The 20,789-nt window shown below is 37.2% G+C and overlaps 1 protein-coding gene across 1 annotated transcript in view; it reads left to right on the plus strand.

Annotated features, from left to right (window-relative positions):
- The first annotated feature begins 2,400 nt into the window (after positions 1-2,400).
- LOC145664646 (monocarboxylate transporter 2-like) overlaps positions 2,401-20,789 on the plus strand; it is a 204,534-nt gene continuing 186,145 nt past the window's right edge. Inside the window, exon 1 of the mRNA XM_081731484.1 lies at positions 2,401-2,482. The gene's annotated coding sequence lies outside the window, so the exon portion shown is untranslated. The remainder of the gene's footprint in view (positions 2,483-20,789) is intronic.

Below are 20,789 nucleotides of genomic sequence, written 5' to 3' on the forward strand. Positions count from 1 at the left end.
TTGTGAAGGAGTCATTCATGCTTAAACACTGTTCGACAAAAATGAAAAGTAATCCCTTTGCAACTGAACATTTACTGTGTAATGTTTTTCGTAGTTGAAACGATTATATCTAGGTATGTTCTATTTACTCAACAGTGTGTTTCCTAAATATATATTATTTCAAGAGTCCCTTTGAGACTGGCCATTTGAGCTACTTTATATATACTGTAATAACCCACACATGGATCTATTTGTAAACACTAACATGTACCCTCATTTACAAACAACACCACGTGCATTTACTACAAGCCACTACGAGATACAGACGACATACCGTCAGCACCACTACTCATCACGTGATGGACGAGGAACAGCAGCGCCACCGTTACACTGGAACAGCTATAAAATTCAGAGGCTCATCGCTACAGGCATCAGTCAGTACTTGGCTGGTCAAGTCCCCTCCCTTAGCTTGCAGTGGAGCACTGGGAGAATTTTGAAATAGCCCAAGTCTTTTAGCTTGCCGTAGAACTCTAAGGCCTTTCTCTCCCACGTAGCTTGCAGTAGAGCTCTCTCTTAGCTTTCAGCGAAACTTTGAGAGATTCCGTAACGCAAAACCACCTGTCTGTAATGGGGTTTTGTGGTTCTTCTTTTCCCGCTTACTTTGCAGTGGAACTCTGCAGGACTCTAACCTCCCTTAGCTTGCAGCGGAGCGTTGAAAATCCAATTCTACCTCACATAGCTTGCAGAACTTCGTGGGGAATCCTTTCCTTGGACAACTGGTCTTTTGATATCTACTTAACCTAATAATTAGAGAACTTTCATACTTATTTAGTGCAGTTGTATCATACTGTGTTATACCTGAAAGTTTTGTAATAAAATAGGTAGTGGGAGAAAACGATTCCCACTATTTTCTACCTGCTTCCGCAGAACTTTACAATACTGTATATCGAGGACTTCAGTTAGTACATCGTTGATTTATTTGGCCATGGGTACAAAATCTGGCCATCATCATGATCGACGTTTCACAGGGTTTTGTCTCATCTCCACCAGGTAGCTACAGAGAGTATACCTTCCAAATAGACCCTGGCCAACTCCTTCCTCATATCTCTGATCCATGACTCTAAAAGGTCTTTGTTTCTAACCTGAAAAGATAAGGAAAGGTTGTAAGCAAAGACGACGACGTGGGGCAATGAAAACTTGACTCATGACTCACTAACCCACCATCCACTGTGATTCACTCTGACCCACGGCTCACCATGACTCACTCTGACCTACCACTCACCAAAACTCATCATTATCAACTCTGACCCAGGCCCGCAACCAGAGGGGGGCCTGGCCTCCCTAAACTTTTCGTGGCTCCTCCAGACCTTAACACAAAATGCTATTATTAATACAAAAAACACAATTTAGCTAATTGTAAGAGAATTTTTAATTACTTGCCCCCCCTAACATATTCATGGCCCCCCAAACCTCTGTGGCTGGTTGCGGGCCTGCTCTGATCCATAATCCATACTCTCCTCTCTACTGACTAAAGAGTTTATACTTGTAATAAAACAAGGCTATGAAATTATCACTAATCGGAGTTTGAATTTCTACGGTCGATCGCTCAAACATCGCTGTTATAATACCGGTGGATCTGGCCTTTATGATATAAAATGATAAAGTGTTTGCCATGGGCCATGTTACAATGAATTGCAATTTAATTTTCGTATAAATTATTTCCTTGTTGAATTACAGATACTTTTCAGTGAAAAACAGAGTTGAGTTGAATTTCAGTTTAGCGTCCCTTTTCAGCAGCGAAGCTATATGAGACGTGGACCTACTGATTAACGTGGCATCCGAACCACATGAGCTCCCGCCAGGAATCGAACCCGGGTCTCCCGCGCCAAAGGTGCGTACGCTAACCGCTTAGCCACAGAGGAGCTCACAGTGAAAAATAGAATGAAATTTAAAGTCTCAAATCAATTTAAATTAGGCCAACGTAAAAGGAGAGAAACTGTAAAATTTGGCTGTCTCGAAAGCCAAGTACTAAATCCTATTGCTGTTATAACAATTACAAATGTCAATATCCAAAAGTGCCTGAAGTTGTTCTTCATTTAAATACACTCATCTCAGGTAAGTAAATAGACAGTGTTCAGGCTGTCTACAATGTACTGGGCAGAGTGGGTCAGGGTGGGTAGTGGGTCGCGTCCTACTGACCCACGACCCACTCCCAAATCTTGACTCCACTTGTCCCACTCCCAAATCTTGACCCCACTTGTCCCACTCCATCTCTGGTTGTGAGATGACAAAATGTATAAAGTGACGGAATTCAATTATGGAGGCCATATAGTCACATTTCTTTGTTGAAGTATAAAACCTACAATGATCGTTGTCTTTATTTCATTTAAAACAAAGTGAAAACTCTTTTTTCTTTTTAGGTAAGGAGCAGTTACGGGGATGGCATGTCACAAATAGTTTTTAACATAAATATGAGAAAAGAAAAGTGTTCAGATCCAGTAACGTGAGTATAAATTCTATTTCTATCTCTGTTAACCTGTTTTAGCAAGTTTAAGCCACACTTTTCCCTCAACAAATCAAAGCATAAATTTTGTACATATATTTAGAAAGCGAGACGAATTTTTCTTTTCGAAAGTCAAGGCTAGACCAGACATCTACAAATTTTACAAGGCTGGAAAACCTTTTCCGTGTCTCGTCTCGTCTCGTCTCGAGGGCAATACTACTTTTCGACATTTGATGATGTAGCCATCATAAATAATTTCGAAAGTGTTAATCCGGTTCTGGGAGAGAAAGATGTTATTCGTAAGCAGTGGCGTATTTACGATTTTGTTTCGGAAGGGGGGGGGGCTTGGCTAACTTTGTTCCTGGAAATGTGAAAATTCTGCAAATATTTCATTTACTTTAATATAGTAAATAAAATTTCGGGGGGGGGGCTTAAGCCCCCCTTAAATACGCCACTGTCCGTAAAAGTAGAATAGAAAATATAGTGAACTCCATCCATGAACCAGAGATGTCTGTCTTATTCTTTGGAAGAAGTTGTCGCTGAAATAAGGAGGTAATTGATTCGCAGTAATCGAATGTCAGAGAAGGCCGATGTTCTTCTTAGGAGTGTCTCAGGGGCGTAATTTCTCGAGGGCTGTCATAGCAACACTGTGATTGATGTCTACATCATTATGAAACGGTATTCTTCTACATTTTTCTTCTTGTTCTTTTTTTCTTTATGCTATCTCTTTCCTTTCTTGTGACCATTTCCGTTAATCACATATCCCCTCTTGTTTTTTTCTTCTTTCTTCACTTTTATTCTGTCTCTCTTTTCCCCTGTACGTTCTCATATTCAGAGTTCATCAATCTACAACACATCATGTGGGACAGGTTGCTATTGGAAAAATTCGCCCAAAAGGTTCTGGAAATGTTTTCGTGGATGGATACGCCACTCTGGGTCGTTAATCCTGGTTGTCAGAAAAGAATGACCCTGTTGTATTTTAAAGATTTCTTACTTTGGAAGTCACGCTTCATAAGTACAGGGTGGCACAGAGAGACGGGAAAATTTCAACTGACATAAAATGCAAGAATAACCACAGGGGGGAAAAGTACATTTAATGATTAAAAAAAAATGCATGTGTGGCATTAAAAATGGTTTGAACTATGGCACTGCAGTATTGCTTTACTTCTTCAGGGTAACCGACAGTGTGATTTCTTCGGCAATCTTCCATTTCTTTTTCTGTTTCACTTCAGCCATTGTTGTAGGACGTGAGCTGTATAGTTCATATTGGTTTTGAGATGTGCACACAAAAATGCATTGGAATATCACTGTTATGTGAAATAGTCCTCCTTCCAGCAGGCGCACGGTTATGGAACAACCCACTCTATATAGGCGCTAATCTGGGCCTAGTATTGCTACCTTTCTTCCTGACAGAACTACTAACTGATACCATTAAGAGTCACAATTGAAATACCGCTGCGAAATTAAAATACCGCTAATTTTACAGTAATTATGTGATATCTTTAAATAGATAAAAGATAATCGAAATATGGAACAAGAGCGCCCTAGACATTATTTTGCATGAGGTACCTACATGCATGAGGTACTACATGGCACCTAGTAGCTTTCCGTTTGCAGCCATTTAGAAACGCGAAAATAAATGCTGATTTTCTAAATGGCTGGAAATCGCAAGTAGATAAGTAAAGTCGTGACAACGTTATCTCATGTAAAGTAATATTCTCTAGGAAGCTCTTGTTCCACTTTTCGATTATCTCTTATCTATTTGAAGATATCACGTAACGACTATAAAATTAGCGGTATTTTAATTTCGCCGTGATGGAGCTTCTTAAGCATTGAGCATTTTGCAAAACATTATCTTAGAAATAAACTTGTATGGGAAGTTACCACTTTCCATTTTCATTCATGAGGTCTACACACTAAGGCTATAAGACAACTGAAAAGACAAATTACAGAACTAAACCACATAATAATCAGATTTGTAAACAACCATATAAAAATATCTTAACCGAGTTTATTTTCTAACAATGTAATAAATTGCATTCAATAACTCATGAGGGACCATTAACTGCAAGAATCTCGTTAAAACGACAAATCTGAATTTATGCACTTAACATATTAAAATACGGTTGGGATTGAAAACCAGTACTTGAAAAAATAAAAAAAAACAAAGAAAAAGACAAAGATGAAGCTTTTAAACATAAGACATCAAAGATTACATATGCATGCATAATAATTGTTGGAAGGCCATCATTATTTTGTTCAGGTCAAGTTATTGAGTATTAACACAAAAGACCATTTACTGTAAAGACATATTTATATATAGAATAAATGTATTTAATCAATTTTTTAACTTATATATATAGTTCTAGCTAATATTTGTTAAACATTCCATTTTATGAGCTCCATATAATGTGTGTTTTATGTAAGTACATGTTTACGAGAAGTTTCCTTAACGAGGTTTACGCAATATTGCCAGTCTTGATGGAATGTTGTAGTTGAAGGGAAATTTTGATATATTCTTCAGTATTATTAGAATTTACCGAAAGAGCCGCGGTGGCTCAGTGGTGCCCTTCCTGCTGGTCTAGTGGCCAGCATGTGCACCTTTGATGTACGGAGTACCGGTTTCGATTCCCGGTGGGAGAGCCTTTGGAATTTTAACTGCCCTCGATGTGTCTGTGTTCGTGTCCCTCTCATTCCAGATTACTGGAAACAGTCGTTCTTTCAGAAAAAATGTTCCGGGGGGCACACGTATATTCCGGGTGGCACTTCTGGTACTACTTTATTTATTATTATATTAGGCTATATAGTACCGGTATTATTTTGGTCTCGTCCGGGAGGGCAATCTCAGAGCTCCGGGGGGGGGCACTTTTGGTACTATTTTATTTATTATTATATTATATAGACGTATTATTTTGGTCTCGTCCGCGGGGGGGGCACTCTCAGAGCCCCGAGGGGGCAGTGCCCCCAACGAAACATGTCTGGAAGAAACACTGACTGGAAATAACTGTAAAACGAGTATAAAAGAGTAGAAAATAGAGGAAAAAAGTGCGGTAGAGCGTTCACCTCTGGTGCATAAGGTCCCTGGTTCGATTCCAGCTCGCCGCCAAGTGAGCTTTGAGGTGGACAAACATCGTGTGCGTGGGTTTTCTCGGGAGTCTCCCGTTTCCTCTCTCTTTATTTATTCATTCCACTATTTTCTTCATTTCTCATCATCACAGTCTCCTTTAGCTTAGCCGGCATTACGTGGGACGTAAAACTGAAATATTTCATTTCATTTTTTTTCATTTACCGAAAAAAGAATAGCGAAAGGTGAGAAATATACGAAGCAATAGGTCTCAATCGACTGAACCAAATGGTATGGATGACTTTAAATCCTCATGCGCAGTTCTCGAGAAAAACGATTTTAAACGATTTTTTTTTAAAATCTGAAATTTACATATATGCAATAACTACACAGCTTGTTAAGATGAACTGATACACATGTAAATCTTTATCAAGCTTTTTATTGTAACCAGGCGGGACTCGGTGGCTCAGTGGTACAGCTTTTACCTGTGGTGCATGGGTTCCCTGGCCAAGTAAGTTTGTGGTGAACAACATGTGTCTGTAGGCTTTCTCGGGTAACAGGCATAATTCACTTGCCTTATTTATCTCTACCTTAACCAAACACACATAATTCACTTGCCTTATTTATCTCTATCTTAACCAAACAGGCATAATTCACTTGCCTTATTTATCTCTATCTTAACCAAACAGTCATGATTCACTTGCCTTATTCATCTCTATCTTAACCAAACAGGCATAATTCACTTGCCTTATTCATCTCTATCTTAACCAAACAGGTATAATTCACTTGCCTTATTTATCTCTATCTTAACCAAACAGTCATGATTCACTTGCCTTATTCATCTCTATCTTAACCAAACAGGCATAATTCACTTGCATTATTTATTTCTATCTTAACCAAACAGGCATAATTCACTTGCATTATTTATTTCTATCTTAACCAAACAGGCATAATTCACTTGCCTTATTTATTTCTATCTTAACCAAACAGGCATAATTTACTTGCCTTATTTATCTCTATCTTAACCAAACAGGCATAATTCACTTGCCTTATTTATTTCTATCTTAACCAAACAGGCATAATTCACTTGCCTTATTTATCTCGATCTTAACCAAACAGGCATAACTTACTTGCCTTATTTATCTCTATCTTAACCAAACAGGCATAATTCATTTGCCTTATTTATCTCTATCTTAACCAAACAGGCATAATTCACTTGCCTTATTTATTTCTATCTTAACCAAACAGGCATAATTCACTTGCCTTGTTTATTTCTATCTTAACCAAACAGGCATAATTCACTTGCCTTATTTATTTCTATGTTAACCAAACAGGCATAATTCACTTGCCTTATTTATTTCTATCTTAACCAAACAGGCATAATTTACTTGCCTTATTTATCTCTATCTTAACCAAACAGGCATAATTTACTTGCCTTATTTATCTTTATCTTAACCAAACAGGCATAATTTAATTGCCTTATTTATCTCTATCTTAACCAAACAGGCATAATTTACTTGCCTTATTTATTTCTATCTTAACCAAACAGGCATAATTTACTTGCCTTATTTATCTCTATCTTAACGAAACAGGGATGATTGTGGCATGTTAAACTGAAAGATTTTCTTTGTAACCAGGGCCGTATTTAACGCTTTATATCGTTTCCGGGCTACTAGAAAAGGATTTTCCCTCGATATCAATATTTTGCTGCCAAATTTCTGTAATTTCCAGAGTTGGAGTATAAGAAAACACTGGTTCGAGAAAATTTTACCGCTCCCCAAATGTTGCCGCCCTGGTTCATTCTCTGTTTTGACCTGTGTGTGGTTACAGTATTGATTTGTAACTAGTGACGATTTCAGACAATCTCCTCCGGGGGAGAATTTCAATACACAGGGAGGCAGGAGCGCTCCCTGAATATTTTTTGTTGAAATGCTTCCAATAATACAAAACACTACCTAGGTGTGTTTATGTAGTTTATCGAACAGTTGCTATTCCATATCCTAAAAAAAATATAAACAAATTTTGAATAATGCCACAAAAAATTATAAACAACTTTAAATAATGGCACCTATATTTTCACACCCTCCCTCAATATCTCTACCTTTCCGCGGCGGGGGGAGGGGGGCTTACGTACTCTAATGATCCCAAGAGCTATGCCGGAGATAGCTTTGCTATCAATGGGCTTCCCATGCCGGACAGGTCTTTAGGGGTAGAAGTCAGACGAAAAGAGATATTATGGTAGTGGGCAGCAGCTCTACCATTACCATAGTGAGGCTGAAGATGATTGACATCGGCAAGGCTGAGATGTGGACAAAAACAAGCAGGGTGTCCCAGGTCCTCTATGGCTGTGTCACTGCGAGGTGGAAGGACCTAGGACACCACCACTTCACTCAGTCCCTAGAAAACAACATAAAAAGAGAAATAAGAGAATGCAATATTAGGGAATACGACACTACTGTTTCACAAAGGGTCGTCCACGGCAGTGGAGGGAAACACAACATGGCCTCCTCAGTCGTCATCAAACGAAACCCCTGCAGGATAGGAACCTGGAATATGCGATCGCTGTTACAGCGTTAAAAACTGGAAAATCAGAAGAAAGAAATGGAAGATAGTTATCTTGGGAATCAGCGAAGTTAGATGGCCTAATGGAGGAGACATGTGGAGCGGAGACTTCAGAATGATTTACTCAGGAGCTGTAAAGGTACAACAGGAGTCGGTTTTGTCTTGAATAAGAACATAGGACAGAATGTTATAGACAGTTGGACATACACTGAAAGGATAATAATGTTGAAGATAGCAACCGAACCGAGAAATATGACAATAATCCAAGTATATATGCCTACATCAAGCTACATAGATGAGGAAGTAGAAGAAATCTATGAGCAAACAGAAGAAGTATTGATGAAAGTTGAAGACCAGAACAATTTAATCATCATGAGTGACTGGAACGCATTGTCGGCGAAGGTAAAGAAGAGAATGTAACTGGGAATTTCGGCCTAGGAGAAAGGAATGCGAGAGGTACAAGATTAATTGAGTTCTGCAAAAGCCATAATCTGACTGTAACGAAGACTCTCTTCGAACAACCACTAAGAAGAAGATACACATGGACAAGACCAGTAGACAAAGAAAGATATCAAATAGACTATTACTGGTCCGACAAGCATTTAGAAATCAAGTGAAGAACAGTAAGAGTTACCCAGGAGCAGACGTTGACTCAGACCATAATTTAATTTTGATGAAGAGCGAACTCCGACTAAAGAGGAAACGAGTGATAGCACCAAACAAAAGATGGAACACAATCAAGCTAAGAACAGATGCAAACATCTAAAGGGAATTTGCAACTGCGATAGACAAAGAGACGTTTACGATAGCTTTAGCAGGTGATCCCACCTGACTATTAGCCACATCACAGACTTTTTTGTTTATTTTAGTGATGGTACATTGTACAATGTCCAAGGTTTAAAAGTAAGTAAAATAGAGCTTGTTGAACTATTGGACACTTTGTTTGATGTATGTAGGAGACTTGTAGCACCAATGAATTTATTAGCTGTACATTGACGCTACCGTTATTTTGTGGGAAATTCGTCCTTAATCATCTTTTAGGAATTTGTGCTCCCCTCTCTTTAGCTTCGTTGGTGAACGATCAATAAGGGGTGGGGGGTGGAGAACTGCTGTATATCTCCTGCTTTACAATAATTGAACTCAGTGTTTTGAAAGAGAGAGGAACCTTTAGCCTGAGAAACTCGGGTTCAAATCCCGGCGGGAGCTCTTGTAGTTTGGATCCCACGTTAAGCTAGAGGCCCACTCCTAAACTCAAAATGAAATTAATCAAATTGAAAGGGAGGACCGTTGTTTGAGATAAGTATACTAGGAAAACCCATAATCTGAAATATCTCCTCCAAAGTGTGTTACTAGCATTATTTGAGTTCACTCTTCAAACCTTTAACCATCTAGAACATGTATCCATCACCAAAAGAATTGAAAATGATCTAGGAGCACTGTACGAAATGGAGACTCTGATAAAGGTCATACCCGAAAATGAGTCCTGGGCGAGTTATTGGCAACTAACTGCCTAACACACGTTACTGTCATAGACCATTTGCCCAAACTTCCGGAGTGTCTGTATTAGACATTGCATCTTGCATGTAAACCTAAATGCTCTGAATGAAATTCTAAAAGTAAACGACTCCTTAGTTTTCTGGGTGATAAGAAGCAACTCCTAAGTTTTAAATCGAACAGTTTTTTTTCTTTTTTAAATAATTGCCGTATAGTTGTTGTCTTTAAGATGATCAGGTAGTTTATTTAGGCATCCATTGGTCATTCAGCGCGTAATTTTGTTGTATTATTTTGTGATTCATAAGAAATTTCATCATTAGATAAAATGTCAGTTGTTATATGTGTAGCATACTGCTAGTCTCGCTCTCCTATGGGTTTGAGCTGAGGGAAGCAGGATAGAAAATCCGTCACACTAACATCGTTGCTGTGTATGGTCTCAAAGTCATATTTTGCTAATGTTAAATACCCGGGGAGGCTGTATCCGGTATGCCAAAAATTCACCTAACTGGTGCGGAATTCGTTACTGTTTTGATGAAATGTCAGCCGAACAAATTTATGATTTTTTTTTTCACAGTGAAAAGCACAATTAAAGCTTCCTGCTCAAGTTGTGAATAATTTCTCCCGACCGGCGACAAGGTAATTGATGCACAAGAAACTCCTTTTAATTGATTCTGGCCTTCATTAAATAAATATCTTCCAACGACAACTGGTGACATATCCGTAATTATTATTATTACTTCTTTCTGTTCATTGAACGGATATAGGATTTACCTTTCTGGTTAGTTTCTTTACTAATTCGAATTAATGACGATGAATTTCGTTTCATTCCCAACTTGGTGTTTTCCACAACAGTTTATATACAGTTCTGGTATCGATGAAGACAGCGCAGAAAGATAACAGAAATAAAAATTCACCATATTCATGAACGATTGTAATTGTCACATATTATTTTCGGGTGGTCTTGCAGACAAACTAGAATCCAGTTTATCCGAAGTTGGGGAAATGCCCTCATTGAAAATCTCATTACCTAAAAATTCACGAAGAAAAACACTTCTATCCATATGAATGTGGACGTTACGTTAACTGTGCGGTCAAAGCATTATTGTAATTTGTTTCCTCATACAGTGACATCGTTTAGATAACACGAAACTTAAAATCCATGAGGCGCTGAAAAATTTCCGTGGCACAGTTGATTCCAAATGGTAACCTTATTTGTTTGAATAATCGCTAAGGCATATTAATTCAAGATATTTTTGTACCTCTTCCTCAACCTCTATTTGTAAATTAATCTACTTCAAATCCAATGAAACAAACCAATTGGCTGATTTAATCGTATTAAATAGATCTTTCGATACGTCACAAAATAAAACTGACCCGTTCAGTCACCAGATTTAATGACCTTTTAAAATCAAAAATGAAATGAAATGAAATATTTAAGTTTTACGTCCCACGGTTATGCTAAAGGAGACGGTGATGATGAGAGATGAGTGAAATGGTGAAATGAAAAAAGTGGAAGGAAACGGGAGAACCCCGAAAAAACCCACGAGCACGGTGTTTGTCCACCACAAAGTTCACTTGGCGCGGGCTGGGATTGAACCCGGGACCCCAAACACCAGAGGTGAACGCTCTACCACTGAGCCACCGCGCCCCCTTTTTAAAATCAAAACAAAGTCTCAAATTTCCATTCTTTTACCTTACCACTGTCATGGGCATAGCCCAGTCGGCGTATTCACCCTTGTTTAAGATGCCAAACTGAAATATCTAACTAATCGACTTCTTTTTGGACTTATTCTGTTAACGAGTATGGAATATCGTACGCATTTCTGAAAATTGGTGTTGTAGCTTGCTTGATCGGTATACGAACCCTGTACCCTTTAATAGGAAAACTTATAGACTCCGTAAACTGTTATAATTTATTTATTTGTTTAAGCAGTAGCTTTGGTTTCTCTGCTAACTTGTGACAGTTCTGACATTTGGTGGGTAAGAAACAAATCAGCCATTGATTTTCTCCATACCATACTATCTAACCAGTTTCTTTCCGAAATTGGAGACGCCTCACATCTCTCCAATATTGTAAGCGGCAAATTTAAATGTACTACTCATGCTATCTGGTCAGTGATTTGTATGTACGATCCGTCGGCATTTTTTTTTTTTTTTTTTTTTTTTTTTACCGGACCTTCGTAAGGCTTTGTACTAAGCCATAAATCGCACTAAAAGTTGAGATTACAGCTACTGTATCAATGAGCAATTCGAACTATTTTCGACCTACAACGTAATAGCTACAACAAATTCTCAAAGTTACATATTTAACATAGCTTCTTCTACATTAGACGTAGGAAACTTGTCCAATCTGCGCCAAAACCATTAGTTCAGAAACTAATAGTTTTTAATGAGTTTTATAAATTAAAAGCTAATTTATATACTTTCCACTCATTTCATATGTAGACAATAATTCTTCTGTACCTGGTACTTATTTTATTAAAATATAATCCACGTATTTCTAAAGCAACAACTAGTGGATCAATGTTGTCGAAAACTATCCTTTGTTTCTTTAATATAAACTGGAAATTAATCACAGCATACATTATATATATATATATATATATATATATATATATATATATATATATATATATATATATATATATATATATTGTATATAAGATAATACTATGCCCTATAAATCTTTAATTGTATCTATCCAACGATTTTTTATGACCTTTCTAACAAGGTTTGAAGCCCACAGGATGAGATCAAAAATAAATCTCAGGTTTCTTATTAAAAATAATAAAAATAAATAGATAAAAATCTGCTCGCAGTGTAAATTTAAATGTACCAGTAGCAACCTAACTTCCACTGAACTACCTGTGAACATTTGTTAATTTGTTCGAAATCTTCGTTAATAAAGGGAAATGAACAACTTAAGATATTGGCAACACTGAAACTTGTATTTATAAAGATACATTATAAGCAAGTACTGACTTTGTAATGGCTCTGGTAATCTAGAAATAGGGGAAGAGAGTCTATATAAACTACACCTTGTATTAAGGAATTATATATTTCTCTTTTCATCAAAGAGGGATGTAGGTAGCAAATAAATAAATGTAAGCTTTAAGGAAGAAGAAGAAAAGGTAGCTAATTTTTTTGGTACACGTTGAATATCTATCTATTTTTCAATTTATAAAATCTAACCGAATGAGCTGATGACGGACGTATATCATAATCCTTTTTATTAGATCAAACTGCAACTGTCATTGTGGGGAAAATTTACGGGAATATATTATTTAAAAAGTCAGTGGAAAGAAAGAAGAGAAAAATATACATCAAGTAAGGAAGTTTAAGAAAGAGATAAAAAGAGAAGAAGAAGAAGAAGAAATAAGTTACCAAAACGATTTTGCTCCATTTGACGGATTTATGTAATATTTATGTATCAGTAGGTTGCGACAATATTTTCCAAGACAAGTTCTATTAATTTTTGCCCTACTGTGCATACACCGTTTGGTAGGCGTGGCGGGATGATTTGTGTCGCAGCTTAGAGTGGTTATGCCTTCTTCTTCTTCTTTTTTTTTTTTTTGCAACCAATCACAGGACAAGGTCATTTTGTCAGCGCGGCATAGGTTATTCAACTCTGGCGCCTTTTGCGGTATCACCTCGTCACACACACTGTTATATTCATATAAATAAATAAATGAAAAGAAAAGAAAATGTATACGATCTATCATGTGTGTTCTCATTTTGCTGGTGATGAGCTAAAATATATGTATATAACAAAGATAATTTAAAATTATTGTTACATGGGATGTGGAGGCGAGTCGCAGTAGTTGCTTCGTGTAATAACATGTCTTCACCACCCAGGATCTTCCAAATCTTTTGCCGCCGCCCTTGATAATAGCTTAATATTAATGTAAAAAGAGGGCACCACATGCGTTGAGCTTTATTTACGGGTTTCAATTTATTTCTTTGTGCTCAAACTGTGGTTCGTGAGTTCAAAGAGATTTCTTAAATACGTCGTCGTTACCGTATTACAAGTACACTCCCATCATTTGCAGCAAATTGAGGTGATTCCATTCAATACGGGTTTAAATAAATCTGATTGTTAGACTATGTTATGATGCATAAACAGTGGCGCCGATTTCTTTATAACTTTGAGGGGGGGATGCGTTCAGTTGTGTGTGTGTTTCATTGCGAGATATCATCTATGTAATATTTCTGTAACGTATTCTTTACTTTAATGTTAGTCACTCAGTAATGGCCTTATAATGAAAATACATTTACGAAATAGGTGTAGCAGTTCCTCAATTCGATCCCCTGACATAGCTTTGTTCCTCAGCTCCAAATTACATGAATTGATACATAATTATTTTAAATCACAGTAAATAGTCTTAAATCCAAGCGCGATAAACTATAATACAAATCACCAACTTAAAATGTAAAAATAAAATGAAATGAAATCTTTTAGTTTAACGTCCGACGATTATGCCCCTTGGGGTAAAAAAGACGGGTGACTAATGCAAGTAAATGATAATGGAAGAATTGGTGGAGTGAGAGTGTGGGAGGAAATGGGAGTACCCTGAGAAAACTCATGGACACGATGTTCTCCATCAGAAATTTACTTGCCCGGGTACCGATCGAGGAACCCCACGCACCAGATTTAAGCACCCTACCACTGAGCCACAGTGGATCTTAATTTCATCCAGAAGTTATCAAATCTTTCCGCATCACAAGACGTCTATGAAGAGTGTGATATAGACTAACAACATTTAAACCATATTAATTGTTGGAGTATATTGGTGTAATGACTTGAATATCTTCAAACGTTGATATATGCCCTTCATTATGTTCGTGCAAGTCACTTTATCTATTGCGGGAGACCCGGGTTCGATTCCCGGCGGGAGCTCATGTGGTTCGGATTCCACGTTAATCAGTAGGTCCACGTCTCATATAGCCTCGCTGCTGAACGGGACGTTAAACTCAAAATCAACTCAATTCACTTTATCTATTTATAGTTTTTTTTATACTATGAATCATGGAACCTAGAACAATGTTTAAGATCTGAGACTTGGATGAACTAGTATTGTTCACGAAGATCGGGAAATTTCTCGCGTCTCGATACACGACACACAATTTCTCATATTGTTCGTCTTGTTTCGAATTTAAATTTCATCTCGAGTCTCGTCTCGTCGGCAACACTACATTCACTGTAAATTTATCTCCTCTTAGCGCCTTAACTCTTGGTCTTCGCTTAGACTGACCAAATTAAGATTTTTTTTTTTTTTGTCACATTGACTGTAAATACAGCACGCCACAGTGCCTTCTGCGCCCTAACTTTTAGACCTTCCTTATCTCGATTAATATTGCCCTTTCCTTACTTATTACTTGTACAGATTTAACGATAGTTACTCTTAGTACTGTCTTTGTGGTGACTTTCTGAAGCATTGTATCCTTTCTGACCGTAAAACTAAATACGCCCACCAAAGGAATATCTTTAGGTAGAGAAAATAAATTGTCAACCGCGTTAGAACTTATTCATTGGGATCAGAGGAAGAGATATAGAAACTACTATAAAACAGCTTGTTTCTGCCAAGGATAAAGATTCCTGTCTGGAAAACATCCAAATCTTACAACAAATTGTTGTTAGTAGTGTGCCCAGCTCTGGATGCGAAACTCTGACTTCCTAAGTTTCTTATATATATGTGTGTGTGTTATTTTATGTTATGTTATGTTATGTATATATATATACTATAATTTGAATGAAACCACCAAGTGGAATAGTAAAATAAAACATAACAGGAACTTCTTTTCATATGTCCACACTGAATTCTGTTTTTATTATATCAATTCATAACGTGTCAGAGGCGGAAATGTGTGTTTTTTTTTTACTTCAATATTTTTATGCAGGATCAACTCCTGTACATAATAAAATACAAAATTTAATTTTGAAAATTTTCAAGGGACTCTTGCTTACGGATTTAATGCCCTTGAGGATTTAGATCTAGCCTCATTTTAATATATATAGTCTATACTATCTTCAGAAAAACTAGTTATGTTCAGCTTGTGGATAAATACGTAAAAGTATCTTTATTCTTCATTTCACAATATGTCTTGAACTACTGTGCATTTTTTTTCTGGAAAGTTTCCACTTCATCTATAAAGATAAGTTAAACATACGCTCATGGACCTAGAAAACTTCGTCTCTTTAGTGCAGAGAACTCCAATTACTATCAGGAAACGCCTTTCTATTTCAGACACACACCTACACAGAAATTTCTTCGAACTGGAAAGCTTTGTTGTATGGTAAGCATTCAAATTTCATTACTGCTTACCAGAAAATCTCGATAGTTTTCATAGATAAACAGCGGCAGGGGCGGATCCAGGATATGATCAAGGGAGGGGCTAAACCATATTTTGCCGTTTTATCCAGTGTAAAGCAGAATTGAAGCCCATTTTATCCAGTGTATACCTGAGCGTCAAGGGGGGGCTATAGCCCCTATAGCCCCCCCTTAGATCCGCCACTGAACAGCGGTATATATGAAGCACGTTTTTCTACACTGGGACCGTGTTTTTTTTAGGGGAAACGGATTTTTAGATACTAAAACCAAACCAAAAGTCTTGTAAACATTTAACTTATTTGTATATTTATTTATTGTACGAGTTTTCCCACCAACTACCCTCAACTCTATTCTATATACGTATTTTCATGTAGTTGTTCAGGCATGCACTTCGTTACATACAACGATCCCGCAGGTACAGGCATTTATTAGGACCTGGAAGACAAAGTGAAACCTCTTGTAGCGACATCTATTGAAATTAGAGATTAACTTAACACGCTTAGATATTTGCCGTTTGAGCGCCTTTGTGGCTATATAGTTAGTACACGGGTCTTCGGTGTAAAATATATGGATTTACGCTGTAAGTCCGCGTCTCATATAGTCACGGTGCTGACAGCAGGGGCGGATCCAGGAACAACTTCTGGGAGGGCGGTGGGTTGTCATACTGCTACTTTTAAGGGCTCCAAACTTTGGGATGGGTCTTATTTAGACCCTATATATATAGGCCTAAAATAAGAAAGTTTCCTCTTCTGGGGGGAAGCCATCGCCCCAATCGCCTTCCCCCCTGGATCCGCCTCTGGCAGACAGGAACAACAACACCAATCTAACTAACCAATCTTTGCCGTTTCTGAGGTGCATGGTGTCCCTGGTTCGATCACCGCTCACGCCAAGTGTCCCGGTTCGATCCCCGTGTGCGGGGTTTTCTCCGAGTTCTCACGTTTTCTCCTGTTTTCTTCGTTCCAGCATTTTATTCATTTCTCATCATCACCATCTCCTCTAGCCTACACGGCATAATCGCGGGACGTAAAACTTGAAGATTTCATTTTTTTTCCGTTTATGAGGATGATCTCATTGTGCCCCGATCTATCTGCAACCAACATTACAAATCTCTTAACAGGGTTGTATAACATTCCAGAATAGCGTGACGCATAAACCTTCCGTTTGCTTTTTATAGTTATAATTATTATAATAATATTTCTAATATGTGCCTTATTGAAGTGAAATGTTTCGGTTTAACCTCCCACGATCATGTCCTTTAGACTAAGGGAGACGATCATTAATGCAAGTGAATGATGATGGAAGAATTAGTGGAATGATAAAGTGGGAGGAAACAGGAGCAGGCCCGTATCCAGAGGGTCTAGGGAGGCCGGGCCCCCTTAAATATTTGCTGTCCCCCCCTAAAATTTTCACGGTAGGCTTGCAAATGAACTATAATATGGTGGTGAATTATATATGGTTGGATCGGGCCATCCCAACTTCAGTCCGCCCTATACTTTTGGGCTGGCTACCGGTCTGAACAGGAGTACCAAGAGATAACCTAAGGATACGTTGTTGTTCAACACAAACGTACTTGTCCTGGGATCGAACCAGGAACCCCACACACCAAAGGTACTCGCTCTACCACTGAGCCACTGTGCCTCTCACTACTTTATTGAAGCATGTGTTTTGACACAATGGGAAGTTAGAATATGAAGCAGTAGCAAATGTACCAATAAAGTGTTCATCACATTTTTTCATGCAACTTAACTTCCTTAATTTTCCTTTTTATGTCAGTAGAAATTGTTTTAAAAAGTCGAAGAGAAAATAAGATGTTCACTGTTATGCAGTGCGTATTTAGAGAAGGGGATTCCGGGCTTAAGCCCCTCCCCCCGAAATCTTTCTTACTATAGTAAAGCATATGAAATATCTTGCAGAATTTTCACATTTTCAGGCAAAGCCTCCCCCGAAAGTTAGAAAAGCCCCCCGAAACAAAATCGTAAATACGCCACTGATGTTATGCAATAGTATGCAGTCAGAAAAAGGAGAGTAACGTTCCTTTAGTAGAGAGATAACGGTGGCTACAATAGATATTCTTAGGGAAAGGGTGATGAATGTATATCAAGAAGCCGTTTCTCACTATCTACATCTGTGTTATTATTTCGTCTATATCTACATTGTGTGTTACTATGTCGTTTTTAGAATAACTCCGTAACAAAAAGCTGTTTTTCACTATCTACATTGTGTGTTATTATTTCGTCCTTGGAATAAGTCCATAGCAAAAAGCTGTTTTTCACTATCTACATTGTGTGTTATTATTTTGTCCTTGGAATAACTCTGTATCAAAAAGCTGTTTATCACTATCTACATTGTATGTTATTATTTCGTCCTTGGAATAACTCCATACCAAAAAGCTGTTTCTCACTATCTACGTTGTGTGTTATTATTTCGTCCTTGGAATAACTCTATATGAAAAAGCTGTTTCTCACTATCTACATTGTGTCTTATTATTTCGTCTTTGACATACCCATTATGTGTATCTCAAAATTTTCCTTTTGAAATTAAGACCGGTCCATTATACGATTTTACGAGATCTGTCGTATCCTATAGGAATCTGTAAGAGTCATAGCCGATGGAGACTTCATTCCTGAGATACCGAGTTGATCAGAAAGCAGAGTGATCAGAAACATAGTAATATGATTTGGAGTGCCGGTGTTATATCAAAATAGCAATTCTTTTAGATGTGCTCATTGGCCATGACAATTTATCCTTCATAGTAAACATGAATGCTACTTTCGGTTTGAATAGATTGTTTGAATTGATAATTTTCCGGATAATCGATTGCTTGTTCCGGTTTGAATCGATAATTTTCGATAACTGAATGGTTTTAGATATTTCGATCGATCAATAGTCGATATTTTAGTATTCGATATTGTGTAATTTTGAGATAATATTTTGATATTTTTCAATATATCGATAATTTTCGATATCTCGATATTTTAGATATTTCGATCGATCGATATTTTATCAGTATCAATATCGATTTTTGATATCTAAATATGGACACTGGAAAAGAGAACAGTGAAACTATTGTTAAAACACTGGCCCATCAACAATATCATTTCTTGGTATCGAGCACCGTTCTTTTGCTCTGAGACCTGCCGACTGATGGACAGATAGACTTAAATAATAGGGATGGCCACAAAGTTCCGGTTCTCGGAGATCCGGTTTTAGGATCGGATCTTAGGAACCAGTTCCAGGTTTGGATCCGAAAACCCGGTTCCAGAACCGGATCTTAAGAACCGGTTCAGATCTGGATCTGAAAACTCGGTTCCAGAACCGGATCTTAGGAACCGGTTCCAGACCTGGATCCGAAGAACCGGTTCCAGGCCTGGATCCGAAAAACCGGTTCCGGAACCGGATCTTTAAGAACCGGATCCGTTCAGACCCGAAAACCGGTTCCACTAGGAACCGGTTCTGGCCATCTCTATTAAATAACCGTTCTCTGAGACTGTCTATATTATATATAGAATAGATTGGGAGCCTATAAAAAGTTATTTGACACCAGCATTCTCTCTTTAGCTTATGTTGAACACAGATTCCATGTTCTCTCCGAACAGTCTCCCTCATAATAAAATGAATGGATTCTCTTGGGTTCAGGAATTAATTACAAGAGCCAAGTTTCTCTTTTATTGTGAAATAGAAGTTTCTGGAAGACCAGTTCTCCCATTTCTCTTTATGTCTTTGATGCAACCCTGACTTGTAATCACGGGAGCTTTGTTCTCTTCTGTTTATTCAGGCCCAGATGGACTAAATACTTGATTAAACAATTAAACTTCTTTAGTGACGCATTTTCTTTGGGACGAGACAACAACAACAAAAAAAACGTAATCTTTTTTCTATTATTTCCTTACAAACTTTGAATAAAAAAATTACTTACGGTGCAGCGGACTGCATCTATAGTTGCCAACTTTTTACAGTAAAAAGTCGGAATGCATCTGAAGCCTTACATAATGACAGAGAGTGCGAGGGAAAAATGAAATAGGCCTATACTCACTTAATTAGTCCTGTGTGATATTTGAATAAATCTATCAACATTTTCAAATATTAAGAAATCAATATCAAAATAAATTACGCATCGATAAATGAATATTCGATTTTTGTGTTATTACGATAATATTTTTCGATACTTTTATAATTTTTAATGGTTTCGATCATTGTCGATATTTTTAGGTATTTCGACCAATCGATAATCGATATTTTGTAAAATTGAGATAATATTTGGATACTTTTAATGTATCGGTAATTTTCGATATCTACATTTTTAGATATTTCAGTCGTTCAATATTCGATATTTTAGTAATATTGAGATTACTAAATTGAGAATTTAGTAATATTGAGAGTATTTGATAATTTGTAGTATTGAGATAATATTTTGATATTTTTCAATATATCGATAATTTTCAATATTTCGACATTTTTAGATATTTCATTCGATTAATAATCGATATTTTAGTAATATTGGGATAATATTTTAATATTTTTCAATATATCGATAATTTTCGATATTTTAAATATTTTAATCGATCAATTTTTTTTATCAATATCAATTTTTGATATCTAAATATGGATACCGCACACTTCTACATAACACCTATGCCCATTTATACAGTAGAAATTAGTAGTGGGCACAAAAACAGGTTTTTCGGTTTTAGGTAAAGCGAAACCGGTTTTTGAAAATTTTTAAAAAACCGTTTTCGGTTTTTCATCGAAACCGGTTTCGGTTTTCTTCAAAACAGTTTCGGTTTACTTCAAAACAGTTTCGGTTTTCACCGAAACCGGTTATCGGTTTTCTTCAAAAGCGGTTCGGTTTTTCATCGGA

The sequence above is a fragment of the Thermobia domestica genome, chromosome 1 (assembly GCF_964235325.1).
Source record: "Thermobia domestica chromosome 1, izTheDome1.hap1.1, whole genome shotgun sequence".
NCBI classification, from domain to species: domain Eukaryota; kingdom Metazoa; phylum Arthropoda; class Insecta; order Zygentoma; family Lepismatidae; genus Thermobia; species Thermobia domestica.